The following is a 19658-nucleotide window of genomic DNA, read 5'->3' on the forward strand; positions in this document are numbered from 1 at the left end:
CAGTACATTTTTAACATACCAAAAAAAACATTTTCAACGTTTTCCTGACATGTCATTGGTAGTTATCTGTTACATTTATATTGTGGCTATCTTAGTTACATTTAAAAGTGAAACTGGTCGCCAGTTTCTCAGATATTATCTGTGTTTATCTCCCTTGGGAAGACATACTACTCCTTTTTGGGTAATCGACATTTCCTCTTTACCAAATCCTTCATTTTAGGAACAAACTGTGAAATCACGTCTTTGTTTTCACTTTTTTTTTCTTTTCTTATTTTAAGAAAAGAAAAACAAAACAAACAAACAAAAAACAACAAAAAACCGCTCATTCAATCAGTATCTGAAATTTGTCATTTGTATATTCTGTATTTGTTACTTTGCTTCTTCTTTCGTTAGTACCCTTTTCAAGTCATTACCGCTTTTATTCAATTTACGTAATTACGCTTAATACATTTCAAGCATGCATTTATTGTACTTTTCCACCCTAAATTCATTTTTGATTTTAAACATTTTCCCGACACGTCATTTGCCCTTATCTCTGTCCTTTTGCTTTTGATCACGAGTCTGTTGTAGCAAGCACCAATCTTTTGTTTCTAACCGTTCCGTGACATTGTTTTTGTACTAACAGTCATCTCACACACAGTTGTAGACATGAACGAGCTTACAAAAAAGACTGCACATTTGCATGCACGATGCATTGCGTTTGAACAATAACTAGTTCACGGCTTGTCAGTCAGGTGTTGCTGCAAAATGCCGTTTGCCGGTCACATGTGCTGGCAAACAGTCCCCATGGGTGAACAGCTGGGCTCCTTTTCACGTGAATATATCGCCATTTGATACCTGGTTGAATTGTTGTTGGGTCGTAATAAAACCACGTGGATATAAAGGTGAGCTGTGTTGTGCTGAATTTAAATGTACGTGCGATGAATGAACTACAGGGAGAAAATATGTTAAACCAACCAGCAAATACATTTGTTTCCGACCAAACAATAAACACTGTGGAGAGAGAATTGGAATTGGAAAATGGAACTGGAATGGTTTATTCACAATCAGGCCACAAGCCGAATGAAGGGGGTATACGTAGACATAATACAACTCAACGAAAATACATAAACAAATAAGCATTAATATAGACAACAAAACGTACATAAACAGTGAGAGCGAGAGAGAGAGAGAGACCAAAAGGGCGCGTAACAAATTCCGGTTATGTTGTGTGTTCACAAGAGAGAGAGAGAGAGAGAGAGATCTATAGGGCGCGTAAAATTTCCAGAGTTATGTTGTGTGTTCACAAGAAAGAAATATATATATATATATATACACACACACACACACATACATATAAAGCACGATAACGATGTTTTATTCAAGAAAGGCTGTGACCCTATTTGAATGGGGTACACATAAATAGGAAATATTTTAGAAAATGATGAGCACAAAAATATTGTACGTGTAATTCGTAAATATTGTAAATATCGTAGTATCAGCTCATAATGGTTCTTCTCTGAAACGACTTACACAGAAAAACTGCGAAGTTCTTGATAACAGATTCATTTCTGCAATACATTAATAATGTTAGTCAGAACAAGGTTGGTCTGCTATAATACTTTGAAGGGATGAATCTTAAAAAAAAAAAGAAATGAACTTCATCCTCTCTCGGATCTGTGCATCGGACATATGTACTTTTCATTTTTCTTGTACCTTTGACTATAAACAGCTATATCAGAAACACTTATTCTAAACTTAGCATACATCTCATTGACTATTCACATTCATTACAATATATCGTTCTGTTAAAATTCATTTTTAGTAGTTTTTTACAAAAGAAAATCTGTCACTATTTTCAATATGACTATCCGATCCTCCCACCTTCAATCGTTGTCTAAAACAAGCGAAGAAACTTTCAACACATCCAACACCTTGATTTAACCAAACAAATGAAAAACCATAAGTACATGGACACTTTGAGAGAGAGAGAGAGAGAGAGAGAGAGAGAGAGAGATTTTTTAATGGTGACTGATATGCACATGTGTAGGTTTTGACCTGCAGTTCGAGAAACATTACTCTGATAAAAAGATACTCCATGAATTATCAATATTTCTTTAGAATAACTTATTCTCAGTAAACTATTAACTGTATTTGTAAAGCTTAGACAGTTTTGACATGAACGTCATCAGTCAGGAAGATAATGGACATTTCCAAACTGGCATAAGAGAACTTAACACCGTGTTGTTCACAGTCACTTCACTGGTCAACTTGTTCATAATGAAAATTATGAGAAAACACTTCTGTGCTATACGTACCATATTTTACGGTTGATTAATGTTAGCCTGTCAATGTGATATTAGGTCGCGTTCGTACATTTACAGTCATGCATACACTGCGTCTGTTTATTTGTTTGTTACAAAAACAATCATTTATAAAGAAGAAACGCCGTTGACAGAATCGAAAACTCTCATAAGAACATGTAAAAGTAGCGTACACAGTACGCTTGCGACAAACAGCTCTGTAACTTGGTGAAGCAGCTAAGATGAACATGTGACCAACGGTAACAATTTTATCCATCTGGAGAAAAATGCGTAAAGTAACTACAGTTAAGTGCATGACTCGATGAATGGCAATTTGTGTGTCAACGGATATACTCAATATCATGTATAATACGCTTCTCCGTATGTTCCAGCTCTTTTGTGGTCCGACACAGTTGAAACTGCTCTTTCTTGCAAACAAACTGGAATATTCACGATGGGATTTGATATTTTCAGTCTTCAGGTATAATCGAGCATGCTCACTCTGGCGATAGCTATCCTTGGTATCAATGATGACAATATTAATAAGAAGGAGGAGGAGGAGGAGAAGCATGGATTTTGCTTATTTTCTACATTTTCGGATATTATTTTTCCAACATTTTTAATTCACTAAATGTGTACAACGATCACAACATGATTTCATACTTCTCCATACACGTTTTCTTTGAAATAAAAAAGACAAAATAGCATGAAATAAAGTAGTGAAACAGTGAGTAAAGCAATCAACCAGACGCTGCTTAAATTCAATCATAAACATTTTGATATTACCAACTGACTGAGCCTCCAAAACAACACCAAATCCAAATTTATACAAAACATTTCTCACAGAGCAAGCCCAAGTACAATAATTATGACTTTGCAATGATAATATCAAATTATAAGCTTTCTTAGGGAAACGGTCATTATCCACAAAGACAGCATGAAGCCAAAATTTAATACACTCAGAGTAGGTGGTCACATACAGGGGGGATGGCGACGAAGTTCACCGTAAATCAAGTGTTTTGGTGCTCTCTGACTCACGCCCAAAAGACGCTTCATTGCAGACATATGCACCCTTTCGATGCACTCTCGATTTTTAGTTAAACCCCAAACTTCTGCTCCGTATGTCAAAATTGGTTTGATTTGCATGTGAAATAGTTTGAAAAAATACCTGGGGAGTATTCACCAATAGACCAAAGCATTTTAAAGATAGCTGCACATCCCTTTCTAGCACGTTCAGACAAATCACGTATAGTGGGCTGGAAAGAAAGCCGCGTAGTAAGGATAACGCCAAGATACTTGTACATGCTAACAGTTTTAAGTTGTGCATCACCAACATCTATGCCTCGTTCTGTGCAAGAAAACCTCCATTTCTAAAGACAACATTGGATTTATCAAGACTTACAACTAAATCAAGACGTCTAGCGGTTTCGAACAAAACATTCAACTGGGTTTGAAAACCAGTTATACTGTCAGATAACAAAGCAACATCATCGGCGAATACCAAGATCAAAGTTTGGATAAACTCTGGTGAAAGCTGAATGCCGTGCCAACCATGATTATTAATTTCTTTTGTTGACTCTTTAATGAATAATGAAAACAATGCAGGAGAACATACTTCGCCTTGTTTCAGCCCGCGATGACACAGAAAAGTGTCTGTGAGGTCACCTCTGTCGCGAACATGCGCCTTAACAACTGTGTAAAATACTTTCAGTGTATTTAAAAAAAAATTCTACTGATACCATTGACACTCAGAATCTCCAGAACTTATCTCTTCTAACAGTCTAACAGTATCGAAAGCTTTTCGAAAATCAATAAATGCAACATATAATTTTCTATGTCTGAGTAGTTGTCTGTATTAATGTAAGCAGTGTAAAAATGTGATTAGTTGCACAGTGACCCTCTCTAAACCCAGCTTGTTCTTCCCCAATAACCCCATTTTCTTCAATCCATTTAGTAAGACGTCTATTCAACACAAAAGTGTAAAGCTTGCTACAAATGTTTAACAGGGAGATAACACGCTAATTATCAGGCAGATTCAGAGTGCAAGTTCACCCCCTGAACGTGGGCAATGCTTTACGCATTTTACATCTGTAGATATGCACTTTTGCAATCAAAATAACAAAACGTCAGCAGTTTTAAATTTTCCTCCACAGCCAAATAAAACCAGATATTCACTGAAGCGGAATGCACCGGTTAACGTACACTTTTTGAGTAAGAGCAATCTGAAGGTCAGTCCAAAAAGAGTGAACAAATGGCAATTACAATAATGTTTTTCTGTTGTGTATTACAAAAAGAACCCCTCGGACCCATCTGGATTCATATTTACTAACATCACATTTGTCCTTAAAATTCTAGTTTCACCTCTTTCATCTTATTGATCTTTCGAAAAATAACTTCCCACTGTAAATTTCTAATAAGTCTTCTATCCCAATTTTGGCAACAATTCGGCAAAACATCATTTTAACTGATGTAGTCTCCCGTCGGACCGACGGATGAGTAGGCAGGCAGACGTATCTGTCGGTGTGTGTCCTAATACGGGAAAAGAGGCCGATTCTGGATGCGCAGCACTTCCCACAGGTGCTGCAAGGGAAAACGTCTCCAGAAGTTGAGCCCTGCTTCCTTCGCTCACGCTTCTCCTTAATGGTCAGCGTTCTCTTGTTTTCAAACGTCTTTATGCCACTAGAGCACAGCATTCTTCAACGAGAGCGGTCAAGGGCATCAGTTTCCCAGGAAGCGGTGTCTATGTCACAGGCTTTGAGGTTTGTCTTCAAGGTGTCCTTGAAGCGCTTGCAGGGTCTTCCAAATTCGCGGTGGCTTTCCTTCAGCTGGAAATACAATAGCATCTTCGGGATCCTGCTGTCTGTCATGCGGACAATGTCTCCCGTCCAGCGTAGCTGGCACTGGATCAGCAGGCTTTCGATGCTGGGCAGGCCGCTACTCTCTAGGACCTGGAGGTTGGAGACCCTGTCTTGCAACTTTATGCCGAGGATCTTTCGTAGGTATCTCCAGTGAAACTGTTCAAGTTGTTGAATGTGACGGCGATACATCGTCCATGTTTCACAGCAGTACAATAAGGTGGTCAGCACAACAGCTCTGTAGGTTTTGATTTTAGTGCTGAGCTTGATTCCTTTGTTGTCCCACAGCCTGTTGTTGAGTGTGCCAAAGGCGGAGCTGGCCTTGGCAATGCGCAGCGTCACTTCTGCATCAAGGGCTCCGTTGCTGCATAGGGTGCTGCCCAGGTAGCAAAACTTGTCGACTGACTTGATCACTGCATCATCGATCTTGATTACAGGTGGGGGGGAGGCACTGGCGTTCTGTGAGCTAGCTGGTTGGTACATAGACTCGGTCTTGCTGAGGCTGATGGTGAGTCCAAAGCGCCTGCAGGAGGTTGAGAGCCTGTCCATAATGAACTGCATGTCCTCATGGGTGCGTGCAGCAAGCGCAGAGGAACTCTCTCAACAGTGCCTCAAACACCCTTGACCTAGAGTGGAGTCGCCGCAAGTTGAAAAGTTTGCCATCTATCTACGAAACTGACTGTAGATGCCCCGGTCACAGTCTTGGAAGGCGTCAATCAGCATGGCAGAAAAGAGAATGGAGAACAGTGTGGGTGCCAGGACGCAGCCCTGATTCACTCCATTTACCATAGGGAACGGATCCGACATGTCAGTATTTTCCTGTACTCTCGCTTGCATGCCATCGTGGAAAGACGCAATCTGCTGGATTAGGCTCTCTGGGCAGCCGAACTTTAGGAGGATCTTCCACAGACCACGGCGGTTCACCGTGTCGAAGGCCTTAGTCAGGTCTACAAAGACCATGTGGAGGTCCTTGTTCTGCTCACGGCACTTTTCTTGTATCTGACGTACGGCAGACACCATGTCAAATGTTCACCTGCCTGAGCGGAAGCCGCACTGTGCTTCAGGGATGACTGTGTTGGAGACATGGTCAACCAGTCTATTCAGTATGATGTGGGTAAAGATCTTGCTGGTGATGCAGAGCAGAGATTGCACGGTGGTTATCGCAGGATGTTTTGTCTCCCTTCCGTTTGTAAATGTGGACAACTGAAGCGTCCTTGAAATCCTGGGGGACCTCCCCTCCATCTCTCCCAGACAGACTGGAACAGGGCAGTCAGCTTGTCTGTCAGCACCTCGCCTACATACTTGTAGATGTCAGCCTGGATTCCATCCGCTCCTGGTGCTTTTCCTGACGTTGTCAGCTTCAGGGCCTTCCAGGTCTCGGCCTTGGTGGGAGGGGCAGCTAGCGAGTCATTGACTAGTAGCTGTGGGAGGGCTGCAATTACCTCGTCAGATACGGACGAGTCCCTGCTGAGGAGGGTGTTGAAGTGCTCTGCCCAGCGGGCAAGGATGTCTTTCTTGTCTGTCAGGAGGGTGGTCTGGTCCAAGGCTCGGACAGGGGTTGATCCTGTGACTCTCGGCGTATACACAGCTCGGAGACCATCATGGAAGGTCTTCGTGTCATGAGCATCAGCAGCGGACTGAAGCTCTTCGGACTGTCTCTCCCACCAGGTGTTCTTCTTCTCACGCAGACTCTTCTGAACGAGTTGCTTGGTTTACAAGTACTGGTTCTTCTTCCTCTGGTAGCCTTTATCGGAAATATGATCCTGCTGCCGTATATGCAGTGTGTTCAGGAGCTTGGAGATTCTAGAGTCATTCTCGTCAAACCAGTCGTTGTGGCTCCTCTGTACAAAGCCGAGTGTGTCAGCTACTGCTGTGTACACAGCATCTCTAAAGGTGCTCCATACCTTTTCTACATCAGTTGATGCAGGAATTTCTTGGAGAGCTGCTTGGATTTGCTGCTGCAGCACGTCCTTGGTGATAGGGAGGCGGTGGATGTTCAGTTTCCTAAGGGGTTTCTGCCTGGCTGGTCGGAGCTTGCGTGCAAGTCTGATGTTCATCTTGCTGCGTACCAGGCGATGGTCCGACCAACAGACTGCTCCTCTCATGCAGCGTGTAACGGAAACATCACCTCTGTCCCTCTGCCGGACAATCACATAGCCCAGCATGTGCCACTGCTTGTAGCAGGGGTGCATCCATGTGTTCTTGTAATTGTCCGCTTGTTTGAAGAGGGTGTTGGTGATGGTCAGTCCATGCTGCGCGCAGAGCGAGAGCAAAAGCAGTCCGTTGGAGTTGCACTTGCCAGTCCCGTGCTGTCCTAGGACTTTTGGCCACGAGGAGAAGTCCACGCCGACGCGTGCATTGAAATCCCCAAGGATGATCAGCCTGTCCTTTCTGTCTACCGCTAAAATGGTGCGGCTGAGCTCCTCGTAGAAAGCTTCTTTGATGTCATCAGGGTTGGTCATCGTCGGGGCATAGCTGCTGATGACTGTGGAGAAGCAATCCTTGGACAGCTTCAGACACAGAGTCATCAGCCTATCGTTTATCCCACGTGGAAGGCTGTCAAGCTGTCGTGCAAGTTCGGTTTGCATGGCAAAGCCCACGCCTGAGGTTCTTGGGGTGCCGTCTGGCTTCCCAATGCAATAGAAGGTGTAGCCTCCTCCAACTTCCTCCAGCTGGGTTTCACCTGCAAACCTGGTTTCGCTCAGGGCTGCTTTGTCCACCTGGTAGCGATCAAGGATTCTAGCAATGAGCGCTGTGCGCCTTTCTGGTCTGTCGTCTCTGTCCAAAAGGGTGTGAACAGGGCATGACTCCTGGTTCTTTTCTTCTGTTGTTGTTTTCGAACGCTAGTGTTGGATGTCCAAGTAAATGCGGTTTCCTACTAGGTACTAGGTGAGGCAGGCTTTGTTTAGGGATCCTTTTATCTCCCCTTCCCCGTATGGGGAGAGCAGTGTTGTCCCTAAAAAGGGCTGCTCTGACGCTGTGGGACGATACGGGAGACGCATCTGCCCCAGTCTACGGCGGACGACCATCACCCCACAGCCGCCTGCGTACAGAGTCGTGACTAGGAACTGCCAGCAGCATCCTATGCCTGTCTCCGTTACCACTTCTCTATCGCCGCAGGGCTTGGGAAAGCTGGGTGTTGAAGGGCTAGATCGTCGTTCCGATATTAGCCTGGCTGCCTGACCAGCACAGGTGACTTTTTTTTAGTGCAGTCCCTTCCCCACTCTCTCGCTTACCGACGCTCAGAGTCCCAAAGGTACAGATACTGCCATGTGTAGAACGGCCTCGGCAGGTGCAGGTTTTTTCTTTGGAGTTCCGTCTCCTAGGAGGACTTCCAGCCAAGGATAAGAGCCCGACCTGCCCTTTGGTCATCCTCTTCCGCCTTCACAGCCGTTGGGAAAGATTTCCTCCTCCGCCTGGTCCGCCGTTGGGAGACTTTACACGCGGCAGGTTACTGGGTAACATGGTACCAGTAGCAAGGGCTATGCCCCTGACCTGACTTGGTGTACTGTGTGACTTAAGGCAGCTAGTGCTGGCACAGAGACCATTTTAACTAGGTAACCATTAAACTCTTTTTGCACCTCTTGGGATCAAACACATGTTCTAAACGTTTTACTTCTGTCAAAGCATACTATTATTACCCGTTATCATTTTTAATTCCGCCCCTGTGATTATACTCTCTAACAGCATTAACTATCTCCATATATGTCAAAATGTTAACATGAATGTCATATTTTTCACAAAATACTTCACATGACAAAAACACCCGTTTTCAACCAACAAATGACCAGTTTGATGTAAACATTTCTCAATCCAGTCTCTAAAAATGGTGGCTTTTTAGCAATCAAAATATGTGGGTCGCAAAACAGGGTTTTAGGTACCAACTCTTAGCACTTTTAGCTGGAGTTAGCTTTCCGAGTTCGTCGTATGCCTTGAACACATCAATCCAAAACTTATTCTTATTTCTTGGCATCACTATATTTGTACCAAGCTTCTCCAAATAAAGACTGTTGATATCTAACACATTCACGATATTAAATCTAAGCCTGTTTATGTGTAATTTCTTAATCCATGTAAGCTTTAATGCATTCGTGTACTTACAAACATTAGGAATACCTTTACCAGTTTGATCTATATTTTCATATGATATTTTTCTGCTTATTCGATCATTCCTTTTCTTCCAAACAAACTGATTAATTCCTTGTCGTTTACGTATCACGTATTCGTCAGGAGGGTTAGGCAGCAGCATCCACAAGTAAACATTTCTGACAGAATCAATGACTCTAAAATTGCCACACATCCTGTAAGGGTTAACTGCCCCTTTTATATAGCATTTGTATTTTCCAAATTTTCCTGAAAGTTAATCTAACACATTCCTCTAAACTGTCATTCGTGAACCAAATACCAAGTATTCTAAATCTTTTGGGTTTCTATATCACGCGCAAGTGGGGCATATATCTTCACTTGGATTTCTTTCTACCCAAATTGTGTTTTCGACATTTGAATTTAAACCAGAAACATTTCCAAAAACAACAATTCTTACGGCTTCTTCAAATGATTGTCTTTCACTTCTTTGTTCTAACTCTTATCATATGCGTACTGGGAGATTTTGCCCCCTCACCCCCCTATTTATTTATACCTTATATTATCTTATTCTGTCTAATCATGATAACTAATATTTCAACATACAAGACAGGTAAAGTGAAATTGGGGCTAACCTGTGCATCCCCTCTGCACGTGAAATCATGGTATCAGTTGACTGTTTACAGTAACTGTAGCCTTGATATTGTTATGAAATAGTTCGTAATCTGTTCCACTTCTGTAGCTGATCTTGTTTGTGGACGGAGCATGAACCCCTCCATCTTGTTTTCGCTTAATGGAATTAACTCTGTTTTGCTATCTTCCACATGAGTTCTATCAACCTCTGTTGGTTTCGTATTCTTTTCTAATTTTCTCCTCTAACAATTTTTTCACGTGCAGCATATTTCTTTTGCAATTATTTTTGCTCAAGTCTTAATAAGCATTATGCCCAAAAATAGTTGGTCACTAATAGAGAACAGTATGTCTCCTTTTGGTATCTGATCCATGCTGTCATGTGAACATGGCGATAACGCATGTTCTCTAAGAACTGAACAAATTTAGCATTAACCTCATCAACTTGATCAACATATATTTTATCTTCCAGTAATGAACTGCTAAACTTCCAGAAATGCGATCTCCTCTCATCATTGTTTTCGATCCAAATGTTCATGTAATTATTGAATGGTTAGTTCTGTGACAAGGCAGTATGCCTACTGAGTGATCAAATAAAGTTTCAGACACCAAGAAAAAAAGGCCAGTCGACTCTGTTGGAAAGGATTATTCCTCCTCCAAATATGTCTCCTCAATTCTGAATCTAATTCTCGACAAATGTCGAACAATTCTATATTCATCATCACTGAACCTGTTCCTAATCTACAACATTTTGATAATGATTATGATTATAATGATCCGAAGAAAAGTCCATAACCAACTACCTGTCCCCACCTCTTGCAACATAATTAAAACCGTTTTCCTACACACGTTCTTCGATTTCAGTATAAAATTCAAGTTATCTCAGTTGGGACTATTAATACTTATTACCAAAAATGTTTTCCCGTTTTATTGCAGACTTTCTTAACGTTAAACTGTAAGTTATCAAACAGTATAACAGTCCTCCTAGAACTTAATAATAATAATGATATTAACAATAATTGGCATTTATATAGCACTGAATCTTGTGCAGAGACAAATCAAAAACCAGTCATTCACACGCATGCACAACTCTAAACAAGAAACTGAAGACAAAGAAGAGGCATGGGAAGGGGATTATCTTGGAAAAAAAGGTGGATTGGCCAGACTTGAAAGAGCTGAGTGTGGAGACCTGACGTAGCGAAAGAGGAAGTTCATTCCAAAGGCAAGGTCCATAGACAGAGAAAGAACGGCGGCCGACAATGGGGTGTTTGAATCTGTGTATTCGTAAACAGAGTGGATCCGAAGCCGATCGTAGAGAGCGAGATGGGGTGTAGAGGTGAAGGCAGCCACTGAGATAGGAAGGGGCAGATCTGTGAGTACATTTATAACATAGAGTGCCGATCTTGTGCTTTATGATTGCTTCGGTCTTGTCCGCATACAATTGTAATTTATCTAGAGTCGTCTAGTTTTAAATGTCCAGGAAGCAGTCAGATGTTTTCTTGCAAGAGCGAAGACAAATTTAAAGCAGTATCACTTTTCTGAAGTTGAGTGTCATCTGCATAAGAATGATGACTGACATTGTGGCGGTTGATAATTTCGGCGAGAGGAGCAGTGTAGTGTGAAGAACACAGTCGTCATAGTTACACTAAGCATGATTTGGACCGTAAATAATGAACTACATCTTTATGTTTTCTAGAATCAGCAAAACTCTGACGTTTGGATATGTTAAAAGTCAGTATATTCGGGCAGTTATCACCGTCTTCGACGAGATGCTTTTTGGCTCCAATTTTTCTTTTTCTGACAGAGTTATCTTTCTTTGTCCAACATGGCTGACGGTATCGCTGATAAATGCCAGACCAGCTGCAAAAAGAAAACAAAGGTGGACCAATCTTCCAGTGTGAAGCAAAACTGAACCTTCGTGTGTCATATAAATACATGTCATTGTAAAACCTGTTTTGCATTGAGCAGCATGGACTGGCGACATTTTCTTAACCCTTTTTTGCTTTTTCTGGGATCCCGTTGGAATTATTTTTTCAGAGACCCGAACGTTTCTTTTGATTTTTCAACCTGACATTTAAATAGAATCAATCAGAACTGAAGGTGGCTTGGGGATGCCGAGTTTCTAAAAAATCTTATCGGTGCCCAACTCACTTTCATTTCTGGGAAAAGAAAACACGAAGAATTTTGCACTGAAAACACATTTGCCACGAAAGGAGAGACAATGGCGGCTGGAATCGAGAAAAGCGACAGCGCATACATACGCATGTAGAAAAGTGTGAAACCGAGTTAGATCAGTCCAGAATCTAATAAAACTTAAAAATAAAGATAAATGCTTGTAGATCAGCACACACACACACACACACACACACACACACACACACAGATCCCAGAGTGGAAAGCTTAAGACGTGGTCTCTCTCCTTGGGATCCAAGAATTTGTTTTTATATCGGGCATTTTAAGCTTCGGATTGCGAAAAGAAAAAAAATAAAAGGGAAGTTGTTCCGGGGAAAAGAGCCTTTTTGATTCATTATGCGTACGAAGATTTGGACCCCGAATCATGCAACACACACACACACACACACACACACACACACACACACACCAACATTGGCCGTGTGTTCGATAAAACAAATGAAATACAATTGTGATTGATTCATAATGGCATTTGGGATTTTGTTTGTGAGTGCGTGCTATCTGCATACTGGTCCTAAAATCATTTTGAGAAGCATATAAGTAAGTGACTGACTGAGTGTGTGTGTGTGTGTGTTTGCGCGCGCGCGCGCGCGCTCAAGTGTTATTAAATAGTGGAAAGGTGATGTTGGTTTGGTTCACTATGACTCTGTTGTGTGCGCGTTTGTTATTATATATCATGCCAAATTTCACTGTCATGCTTGTAATATTTATGTATTACTTTTCCTGATTCTTATCTCAATGTAACTTTCTGTGAATTCTTTAAATATTCAAATAAGTACATGTGTCTTAAAAATCAATATTATTAGGTATTTTTTTATACACAAAATGTTCACAGATGTGTCAATGTAATCTGTAATGTCGCTATATAATTTCCTGTGATCTCCTGATAATTCAAACATATACATATTTTAAAATGCATGTTTTACATTTGTATTGTGAGCATGAGCAACACAACCACATGTGAATTTCTCTTTGGAGATAATGAAGCACTCTCTCTCTCTAGTTCAACAGATTTGGTGAAGGGAGTACTATACAGAACCATTTTTGTTCCAACTGGGCATCTAATAACTAACGGAAACATTATTCGAAATTTGGCACTAAAATCGTGCAAAATGTTTCAGTTACGAGAGACGTGTCCCAAAGTAGGTAAGGGCCTTTGGTGCTTATCTAAATGCAGTATTGATGGTCAAATTTTGTTGTTGCCCCTCTTGATATGGGGCTATGGCCTTAAATGACTGTGAAATATCTGACTGCGAGTCCGAACCTCTCTCTGCCTGTCTGCCGATCTGCCTCTGTCTCTCCCTGTCTGTCCCTCCCTGTCTCTGTCACCTCCTCTCTCCCTCTCTCTCTCTCTCCCTCTCTCTCTTTGAAAATAATACACTGGAAATGAACAAAGAGACCAACGGCGGGGCAAACACGCGGCCTGTGAAAGGGCACGTGTGACAGAGTCAGCGGCGGGATGGCCGTGGAGTGGGTAAACACGATCACTAATCGCTCCTCCTAGGGACGTCCCCGCACACAGCCCCCTGCCGCTTCCCTTAACGAGGTGTAATGGCGTTATAACAACCCCCACACGTGGGCGGGCCGGGGACAGAATGGATGTGAGTGGTGATGGTGCACACTGCACGTCCCTCCATACACTGCACTGTTCATCGACCTCTCCACGTTTACACCGGACATGCCGTTTCATTAGCTGTGAGTGGAAACTCGTGTTCTGTCCACGGCTGTTTAAGAGACCGAAACACACAGACACACACACACACACACACACACACAAGCAAACGAACAGAGAGGCAGACTCACACACACACACACACACACACGTACACACACACACGCACATACACACACACGCTCACACACATACACACACACACACACACGCACACATATATATATAATATATATATATATATATAGAGAGAGAGAGAGAGAGAGAGAGAGACACACACACAAGCAAACGAACAGAGAGGCAGACTCACACACACACACACACACACACGCGCGCGCGCGCGCGCGCACACGCACACACATTGTGAACAGACGTTGAACGAAAGAACAAACGAGCGAGCGAGAGAAAGGGAGGGAGAGAGATTTATGGGAAATATTGGGATATTGGCAACTTAATTCTCTCTCCCTCTCCCATAAATATCTCTCTCTCTCTCTCAGTAATGAAAGGATAGTGATTTTTCAGTTTATCTGTAAAAAGCAATTTAGTTAAGATCAATTATGACTTTATAACTTACAGTATTCATTAAAATAATCATTTAAATGTATTGTTTTTCATCATTTACCCCATTCATGAGGGGCAATGGTCCTATATGAATAAACCATCCATCCATCCATCTCACAAAAATACGCCAGAATTGTATGTCCTATGAGCATCGGTCCATCCGTACAATAAACATAATGCAGGCAACTCATCTCAGGTTTTAGAAACTTTTGTTAAAAACCTTCGGAAGCAAACTTGATTCAAAACGTCCTTGTCTTGCAGCGTGGTTCTAAATTTCTGGAAGGAATAGCAAGGGTTTCTATATGACTACGTTAGTGTAGTTAACTACAGATTTGCCAAAGACCTTATGATGTTTGGTAACAACAATGCATATAAGACTGATGATACATTTGCAGCATGTTTCCTCCATAGATGCAAAAAGCAAAATGTCAGTCCAGAGGTAATTATTTTTAGACAGTATCTAAAAACCAACTATTGATTAAGCAGATAAATGAAAAGCTACGGTAAATATGCAGCACATCGACTTTCGACGTAAGCGGTGTTTCTACATAGCCATGATCATAATTAAACTATATCGGATCCAGTGTGTTCTTCGACCACAACCAGCTTCAAAAGTTGAGTTAAAGGACGATCAAAAGAAAAACATACATGTTTATTATGTTCAAATTTCAGAATTAATCTTTTAATCGTATTCAGTTTTAATCTAGATTTTTGTTCGCTGATTCCTTTGTTATTGTTTGTTTGCTTACTCTATTGCCCGTAAAATATATTGCAAAATTCCACATTTAAAAAACAATTCTTGATGGTGTGACATGGGTCACATTCATCCAAATAGAATGAAGTTTGTGTGAAGTCTTGATTATAGTGTCCAATGTTGTTAATTTTTGTAATCTCCCCCACCCTCCAAACTGATGTAAATTCTAAGCGCTCTATGCGCCTGTGCTAATTTGATAAGCGAATTATGAATACCTATTATTAATATCCTTTTGACGATCATATCCGCATTTGCACGCGCATAAACGATTTGGTGTTGTTGCAAGCGTTGGCATGTGCATGTTGATGTGTGTGTATGTGAAAATGTGGTGACAACCACAAAATGATTAACACATCCATCTGTAATGTTAACACTATGATTTATATTCATCGACTGTCTGCTGCATGTTGTATATAAATGAATTTATGCAAATGAATACAATACGCATGTACATAAACACAGCCCGACGGACTGTCACAAAGCACGAGCAATAAATGTACATTGATTAGACCTTAGACTGACGATGTATGAATGAGATTTTAGAAAAAGGGGAAAACATTGAATCAGATCAATAATCATAAATTTTGAAATTCAAAATTAAAAAATACAACAAAAGTGTGTCCTGATTAATATCACTTTGGTGGAAGAATACAACAGGTCTGACTTTTCAAGCACGTAGATCTGTAGTAACTCTGTGTTTTTAAACTCTAAAAGAATCTTCAGAGCAAACAAATGAATGTTTTTTTTTTGCATTAATTTTGTCGAACCCACTTTGCTCTGCTTGCTAAATCTTTACCAGCGACAGTTAAAAGAGAGAAAGAGAGAGATACAGAGAGACAGAGACAGACAGACAGACAGACAGAGATAGAGAGGGGGTGAGAGGAAGGGATACAGATAATTTATGCAATAGAGCACACGGCTCCTTTTGAGCGCTTTTGGTGAATAATTTGATCCAACAAAATGAAATAGGTTACAGATATTCATATTGTCATTTCAAAACAACTTGAAAACCCACCTAATCAAACAAGCCTTGAGGTGTGATGAAGCGTAGTCAATTTCCTGCATTCTTTCTCTTCCTGCCCACCCCACTTTACCCTCTCCTGAAATAATGTAGTGTGCGTGTGCGTATGCGTGTGCGTGTGGTGTGTGTGTGTGTGTCTGTGTCTGTGGGTGTGTGTGTCCGTGGGTGTGTGTGCGTCTGTATGTGTGTGTGTGTGTGTGTGTGTGGGCGTTCATGTGTGCGCGAGTGCATGTGTGCGTGTTCAGGGCAGATTTTGTGTCGTGTGAGCACGCGCGCGCGCGCGCGCGTGTGTGTGTGTGTGACTGTTAATATCTGAAATTTGTACCACTGTTTGGGTGTACAGATATATATATATATATATATATATATATATATATATATATATATGTTGTGTGCTATTTTTTCATGTGCAGAGGTATGTTATTTTTCACTATTCTATATGTATTGTTTCATGTGAGTCGCTTGGAGCCCATTATATGGGAGTTTGCGCCATATAGGTACTATGCATTATATATATATATATATATATATATGTGTGTGTGTGTGTGTGTGTGTGTGTGTGTGTGTGTGTGTGTGTGTGTGCGTGCGTGCGTGCGTGCGTGTGTGTGATGTGTGTGTGTGTGTGTGTGTGTGTGTGTGTGTGTGTGTGAAGCGGAATTGATTTAATTAGTAAAACCACTCTTGAAACAAATGTTTGCTCACAATATTTTAAATGAATAAACGAGAGAAGGAGAGAATGAGGGAGGAAGAGAGAGAGAGAGAGAAAGAGAGAGAGGGGGGCAGACAGACAGAGACAGAGACAGAAAGACAGAGAGAGAGACAGAGAGACAGAGGGGGTCACTCAGAATTGTGTTCTGTTGTGACAACTTGTCCGTCCAAGCCAGGATCGGTTGTCCTCATTTTATTCCGCAAGAACGGGACTCTATAAAAGAATCTCTCCGCAAAGGGACGCCACTAAATTTACACCGCTATTCACCAAAGATCCAGCACTCGGCCAGGACAGAGTGACGTCATTTCCGGCCCGGGGAAGGGGCTGAAACCCAAGATGATCTTCAGTGAATACCTGGCCAGCCACTCCACACCGCCGTCATCAGCCCGCCAGACCAGTCCATTAAGCATCGGAACAAGCTGGTAATGGCAACGATCGAAGGTCTTGATCAGCGCAAGAATGGCAAGGAAATGAAGGTTTTTATTTGAAGGTGGTATTTTCCCCAGCTTCCCTTCTGTTCTGCCAGAACCTCAGCGACTGGAATGAACAGACGATCCATCCACTCTTATTTCTGATACTGCTATACCTTTTTGTTTTATTAGGGCTGCTCGATGTGGTCGACAGATTTCCATTTTGTTGACTCCACAGGAGACAACGTCGTTACGAATTCCCATTTTAAGAGATACTGAATGTGGCGAAGGGGGCGGGGGTTAAACGTAAAGCAGCCAAATCAGGACGGCAAGAAACCATAGGACCATTCCATCCCCTCATTGTTGACTTTATATTTTAATCCTTCTGGACGTTATTGTTCCATTATGCGGCATTACTGCAGTCTAGTCCACTGTGGTATGGGCGGTAACGCTTGGCCATTTCCAGTTGAGTTAGTACAGCTAAGGCCGTTTGGCGTCTCACCTGTTCCCTTTTTTCCGCTTTGAGTCACACATAACGCAGGCTTGTGCGCTATTTCCGTTTGCTCTGCACCATGGATGAAAGCCAGCAGGAACACTGTGCATTACGCACAAGTACAAACATGTTGCATGAATGAATTCCTGAAAATACATATCGACCCATGTTCAAACGCCCATACACATGTACACACGTGCGCACACCTACAGACAGACAACTGGTTGGCTTCATTGATGAATCAAGATTGACTGGGGTTCAATGCTAAGGTTTTTTCAATAAAAGTAAAAGAAGACAGACGGAGACAAAAGGTGCGTCAGCGGACCTTGTCGTCAGCTTCACAACAAACAATCAGCCAGCCCGACAGACGGACAAGACAGAGGACGACAGCCAAATAACAAACACGGCTTACCTCCAACAGTCAGATAAACAACAGTCCGACAAATACAGCTTCCCACTAATATTCAGAAAATCAGACAAACACGGCTTCCTCTAAGAGTCAGTCAAAAATGGCTTACCTCTAACAGTCAGAGAAAGAACAGTTACACAACCACAGCTTCTCCATGACAGTCAAACAGCAGTCAGAAAAACACAGCTTCCCTCTAACAGTCAGATAAACACGGCTTACCTCTAACACTCAGACAAACATGGCTTTCCTCAGATAGTCAGACATAAAACTGACAAGCACGGCTTACCTCTAACACTCAGACAAACAACAGTCAGACAAACGCGGCTTACCTCCAACTGGCAAAGGAACGAGGCTTACTTCTGACAGTCAGACAAACGCGGCTTACCTCCAACTGGCAAAGGAACGAGGCTTACTTCTGACAGTCAGACAAACACGGCTTACCTCCAACGTTGATACAAACACGGGTGATCTCTAACAGTCAGACAAACATCAGTCCGATAAACAACGATCAGACGAAACATGGCTTACCTCCAATAGTTAGACAAACACAGCCTACCTCTGACAGTCAAAACAAGGCCAGACAAACACACTTTTCCTCAAACAGGCAAATATGGCTCACCTTCAACAGTCAGACAAACACGGCTTACTTCTATCAGACATACAAACAAGTCATACAAACATGACTTACCTCTAACAATTAAACAAGCACGGCTTACATCCAACAGTCAGACAAACAAGTCAAACAAACACGGCTTACATCCAACAGTCAGACAAACAAGTCAAACAAACACGGCTTACATCCAACAGTCAGACAAACAAGTCAAACAAACACGGCTTACACCCAACAGTCATACGCACAAGTCATACAAACACGGCTCACATCCAATCAGACAAACAAGTTATGCAAACACAGCTTACTTCTAACAGGCAAACAAACAACAGTAAAATAAACACGGTTTACCTCTAACAGTAGAACAAGTCAGACAAACACGACGTTCAACAGACAAACACGGCTTAACTCAAACAGTCAAACACAGTTTAAATCCAACAGTGAGACAAACAACAGCCGTATAAACACGGCTTTCCTCTAACAGTCAGACAAACATGCCTTACCTCTTCCAGAGAAAAACACGCCTTACCTCTAACAGTCAAACAAACGACAGTCAAATAAACAGCACTCAAACAGTCACACAAACACGGCTTGCCTCCAACAATCAGACAAACGACAGTCTGACAAATGCAGCTTGCGTCAAACAATGAGATAAACAACAGCCACACTAACAACAGTCAGACAAACAACAGTCAGATAAGCAACAGTCATACAACAGGCAGACACGGCTTACCTCCAACAATAAGACAGACAACTGGAAGATAAACAACAGTCAGTCAAACAACAGTCAAACACGGCTTACCTCCAACAATAAGACAGACAACAGGAAGATAAACAACAGTCAGACACGGCTTACCTCCAACAATAAGACAGACAACAGGAAGATAAACAACAGTCAGACACGGCTTACCTCCAACAATAAGACAGACAACAGGAAGATAAACAACAGTCAGACACGGCTTACCTCCAACAATAA

The 19658-nt window shown here is 41.8% G+C and overlaps 1 protein-coding gene across 1 annotated transcript in view; it reads right to left on the bottom strand.

The window, feature by feature from the left end:
• Positions 1-19658, bottom strand: part of LOC143297883 (tryptophan 5-hydroxylase 1-like) — a 138042-nt gene that overhangs the window by 80303 nt on the left and 38081 nt on the right. The window lies entirely within an intron of this gene.

This window comes from Babylonia areolata, chromosome 23, assembly GCF_041734735.1.
Source record: "Babylonia areolata isolate BAREFJ2019XMU chromosome 23, ASM4173473v1, whole genome shotgun sequence".
In the NCBI taxonomy this organism is placed as follows: domain Eukaryota; kingdom Metazoa; phylum Mollusca; class Gastropoda; order Neogastropoda; family Buccinidae; genus Babylonia; species Babylonia areolata.